At 33.9% G+C, this 5,492-nt stretch overlaps 1 long non-coding RNA gene across 1 annotated transcript; it reads right to left on the reverse strand.

The window, feature by feature from the left end:
* Positions 1-352: 352 nt before the first annotated feature.
* On the reverse strand, positions 353-3,531 carry LOC114037181. The gene is made up of 3 exons (XR_003568425.1): positions 3,412-3,531; positions 2,126-2,299; positions 353-542 (listed from the first exon to the last, which is right to left on the reverse strand). It is a non-coding gene; the product is annotated as an uncharacterized LOC114037181 (long non-coding RNA).
* Between the last annotated feature and the right edge of the window lie 1,961 nt (positions 3,532-5,492).

Consider the following 5,492-nt stretch of genomic DNA (forward strand, 5'->3'; position numbering starts at 1 on the left):
TGCACACCGTTGATCACAATAGGAATAGTGATTTATTATAACTTCTTCTAAAACTCACTGTATCTGCTAATGTCAGATCCCTATCATCTTTGAGTTCAAAGAACCTTCAATATTAGCTGATGTTCTGATCATGAGACATTAGCTAAAGATTCATCAAAGAACCAACTTACCTCTTGGGATCAGTTTCAATTCCAGGAGATTAGGGTAAGGTTTAAAAAATAGACTCTTGTAAATATATATCAAAACTATATATTATATTGATATTCCACCTTAATACCTTATAATAGTCAACCATTGGTACATTCAATTCATTTTACACAATAGACAATGTCAATTCTCAACTTACCATAAATTTATGTTTTTTCCCTTCCATTTGGAGAAGAGTTATTCCATTTATAATTCCAAGACACCTTTCCCAAGGGTATTATTTGAGATTTTCATGTGAAAGGTAAGTCATTCTCAATTAATAAAAAGTCTATATCATGATGATGATGTTGATGATGATATTATCCAGACTAAAGATTCATTGATGTAGGGAATCCCTAGAATGGAAACACCCCTTATTGAGGTAAATTTGTAAATATTCTGTAACTAAGTCTTAGACAGTTGCCTAGGGCACAGAGATATTTCAATGATTTGCCCACAGCCCCACAACTAGAAAGAGTCAGAATCAGAACTTTTATTCAGGTTTTTTTTTTTTGACCACTAAGACTAGGCATTTAGCCAGTCAACCAGACCATCCCTCATTTGAACTTCAAGATATTTTCAAAGAAATGAGGTTTTACCACTTTGACATAAGTAACAGACAAATCCTACTTATTAGAGCAGTGATGTCAAACAAATAGAAATGAATGCCTGCTGGCCTCATATTGACTTAGATAACCAACCACAAATTAACATTATCTTTGTTGTATTGTCCTTTTATTTATTTAGTTAAGCACTTCACAGTTACATTTTAAACTGATCCAGGCTGTACTGGTCTTGGTATGTTTGATACGTCTACTCTAATGCACCTAAAGTCAGTTTGTTGTTTTAAACCACTTAAACACTTCATTTGCAATCTTGTTTATTCTATGAAGTTTCTAATAGCAAAACTTTTCCATAGATAGGATATGTCTAAGTATTAGTCTAGTCTCTGTGCAAATTATCACAAATCTCAGAGATAGGAAATTTCAGTTCATGTTATTTTATTGCTATTCTTAAAATGTTTGATTATATGTTGGGATATGTGATCCACGGACAAAAGGAAATTCATTTAAGTGGTCCCTTAACACAATATCTTCCCAAACAGTTTCCTAATGGTCTGAAAGGATTCATAAAATTTCCAAAATTGACATATGAAGAAAAATGTCTTGGGAATTGGGGCATACATGGTAATGTTTTTCTCAGGTTCTATGTTGAGTTTGGCATTACACTCATAGTAAATTCAAAATTCCCATTTTTCATTTATGACAATGGAGATTAATAAAGACAACTCAGTATCATTCTAGTGATTATCAAGGGGGAAATAAAGGGCTTGCCAGCAGCTGGTGGCTTTGTTGGTCAAATGGTTTGACCTGCACGCAGAGAAAAAGTTAAACAATTTCAGAATTCCCAGAAACCCCCAAGGGGATCTCTGCTTGTTCTGGAGGTGCTATAAAGAAATATTATTGAAGCTTAACTGCACATTCTTTGGTAGGAAGGTTTACAGGGGATGAGATAATTAAAGTCTTTTATTGTAAAGGTTTTTGAACATTTGTGGAACAAGGAAAAATATTCAGCCAGGACCCATTAAATGAGGCATTTAAGGTTCACTTTGTACAAAGTATATAATACTTCTTTCTTAGTGTTTTATCAATTATGTAAATCTGAAAGTTGCATGTTTCAAAGCATTTTTTCTCCATCATAAAAAGGCTACTTATTACCAGTAGAAAGTTCATCCCAAAATAATTTTAGATTTTTATTGTGTTCTGCTCTGCACATTTCAGAAAGTTAATGATGTCACGTAACCCAAAGTATGTTCTTTCAAAGTACTTCTTTACTATTTAATGCACCCAAAGTTCCATTCAAATAACTATTCGACATCCTAGGGAAGATTGTTATGTTCAAGTCATTGATATATTAACAATTTTAATAATTCTCTTACCATGTGTACAGCAAAGAATTTGACCTCTTCATTTTGGGGGAATGGTGGGGGGGTGAGGAGATGTCAGGTTTGATTTGTGCTTGATACTCATTTATTTCCTTCTGTTCTGTGCTCTGGATTCATGGGTCCATTCTGGATAGATATATTTGATACTCCTGGGCAGAGTTCTTCATACTATAGAAACATTTAAAAAATAATTGAATTATAAAAGCTAATAAAAATAGCAGTTGATAAATAGCTTTTAAAAATGATACATGAGAGGAACTCAAAATGTTTTTTGATTTATTTATTGATTGATTTGATGGAAATTTTTTAAAAATCATAAATCATGGTCACTGACTGTCCTTGAAATAACACCAGAAAGTACAGTTACAACAAATTTAAATTGGTCACAGTACCTATACTCAGTGAGCTTGCATTCAAGTTAAATTTTTATTATTATTACTTTTGACCAGACCTATGATTTTTTTCTTTTTCTGGTATAATGGGTTCCCTGTGAAGAACTCTATCTATGAAGTTCAGCATCTGTGTTACAACTTAGAAAATTGTCTAACGTTCTAAGAGTGACTTGCTCAAGGTCACACAGTCAGTATGTGTCAAAGCCAGGCCTCATCTTCCTGACTACTTGCTTTCTAGCTACTATAACCATCATTTCTAGATTATGATGATTGGATTTAACAAATAATTATTCATTTTATCTTGACAATATGATTATCAAGGATATGACATCAGTAATTATTATTCTTATTTTACAGATGAGGAAACTGAGCCTCAGATTGGTCAAATGACTTGTTAAAGCTCACACAGCTAGTTAATTGGAGATAGAATTTGAACTGGGATCTTCTGACTCTAGAACAAATTCTCTTCACACTATAGCCAAGTTATTATCCATATCTTTGTAAGGATATTATAATATCATCATTAATTTATATTGATTGAAATAATTATTTAGCTCTAGGCTTGGAATATAGGAGTCCATTAATTATCAATCTAGACCTAAATATCTATATCCATATCTCTCTATCTAGAGAGAAAGAGTGTCCATTAGTTATCAGTTAATTATTGAACATTTGCTATGTGTCTAATATAAACTTTTTTTGAAGACTTTGCTTTGAAAAATTTCTATGTAATGTGATATTTTAATGTCCCCATATTATCAAAAATCCTATGACTACTCAATAAATTTTCATAGGTTCGAAAATTTAGACCTAGGGGACCTTATACAAATCTCTGAAATCTCTTACTCAGAGGAGGTAACTGAGGCTCCATGAGATTAATTAACTTACCCAAGGTCGCAGAGTAATCGAGAAAATTCATATTGATGTAGGCCTTCCGGATTCAAAGGCTAACACTCTATGCACTGTGCTACGTTGTTCTTGACAGTCGCTTGAGCACTTAAAATATGCTTATACCTGAGATACAAAAATAGCATAAGATATGGTCCCCATCCCAAATGGAGCTCAAAATCTGCCTGGAGACATTTGTTGTTAGGTTTTTATGAGAGGTAGATATTTGTTAATTGTCTATAAAGAATGAAGAGTTCCTTATATCAAACCTGCTTAATTTGAATAGCAATTATCTGAAGTACATAAGGTCTAGGAGTACTATTTGAATAAAAGTCTTCTTATTATCATAATCTTTTTTTCTTAATCTCTTTTGGGATGCAGACCTAGTAGTGGTATTGCTAGCTCAAAGGGTCTGCACGGTTTTATAACCCTTTGGGCATAGTTTCAAATTGCTCTACAGAATGGTTGAATCAGTTCACAACTCCACCAACAGTGCATTAATGTCTCATTTTCCTCACATTTCCTCCACCATTTTTCATTTTCCTTTTCAGTCCTATGGGTCAATCTAATACATATGAGGTAGTACCCCAGAATTGTTTTAATTTGCATTTCTCCAATCAATAGTGAGTCAGAATATTTTTTCATATAGTTTTTCATATAGTTATAGATAGCGTTGATTACTTCATCTGAAAGCTTATCATATCTTTGATGATTTATCCATCAGGGAATAGCTCTTATTTTTATAAATTTGACTTAGTTTTCTGTATGTTTGAGAAATGAGGCCTTTGTCAGAGCAACTTGCTTCAAAATTTTTTTCACAGTTACTATTGCTAACTGTATTTCCCTACATTCTATTTCCTTGCCCCCCTATTTATTGTATTCTTTCTCTCCTTTCACCCTCTCCTTCCTCAGAAGTGTTTTGTTTCTGACTACCCCTCCCCCAATCTGACCTCCCTTCTATCACCCCCTACCTCTTCTCTTATCCCCATCCCTTCCTACTTTCCTGTAGGGTAGGGATAGATTTCTATACTCAATTAAGTGTGTATATTATTCCCTCTTCAAGCCAATTCTGATAAGAGTAAGGTCCACTCACTCCCCTCACTTCTCCCCTCTTCTCCTCCACTGTAAAAGTTTTATCTTGCCTCTTTTATGTGAGATAATTTGCCCCATTCTACCTCTCCCTTTCTTTTTCTTCCAGTACATTCCTCTCTCACCCTTAATATTATTTTTTTAGATATCATCCCTTCATATTCAACTCACATCTGTGCCCTTTGTCTATATATACTCTTTTTAATTATCCTAATAATGAGAAAGGTCTTGTGAGTTACAAATATTATATTCTCATGTAGGAATATAAACAATTTAACTTTGTTAAGTCTCTTATGATTTCCCTTTTCTGTTTACCTTTTTATGCTTCTCTTGAGTCTTGTATTTGAAAGTCAAATTTTTTATTCAGCTCTGATCTTTTCGTCAAGAATGTTTGAAAGTCTTCTATCTCATTGAATATCCATTTTCTCCCCTGAAGGATTACACTCAATTTTGCTGGGTAAATTATTATTTTTTTTTTTGGGTAGGCAATGGGGTTAAGTGACTTGCCCAAGGTCACACAGCTGGTAAGTGTCAAGTGTCTGAGGCCGGATTTGAACTTAGGTCCTCCTGACGCCAGGGCCGGTGCTCTATCCCCTGCACCACCTAGCTGCAGTGGGTAGGTGATTCTTGATTGTAATCCTAGCTCCTTTGCCCTCCAGAATATCATATTCCAGGACCTCCAATCCCTTAATGTAGAAGCTGCTAAATCTTGTGTTATCCTGTCTGTGGCTACATGATACTTGAATTGTTTCTTTCTAGCTGCTTGTAATAATGTGGCTATAATATTGTTGGGAGTTTTCCTTTTGGAATCTTTTTCATGAGGTGATTGGTGGATTCTTTCAATGTCTATTTTACCCTATGGTTCCAGAATATCAGGGCAATTTTCCTTGATAATTTCTTGAAAGATGATGTCTAGGCTCTTTTTTTATCATGGTTTTCAGATAGTCCAATAATTTTTAAATTCTTTCCTGGATCTATTTTCCAGGTCAGTT

This window comes from Vombatus ursinus, unplaced genomic scaffold (genome assembly GCF_900497805.2).
Source record: "Vombatus ursinus unplaced genomic scaffold, bare-nosed wombat genome assembly UNPS02010284.1, whole genome shotgun sequence".
NCBI classification, from domain to species: domain Eukaryota; kingdom Metazoa; phylum Chordata; class Mammalia; order Diprotodontia; family Vombatidae; genus Vombatus; species Vombatus ursinus.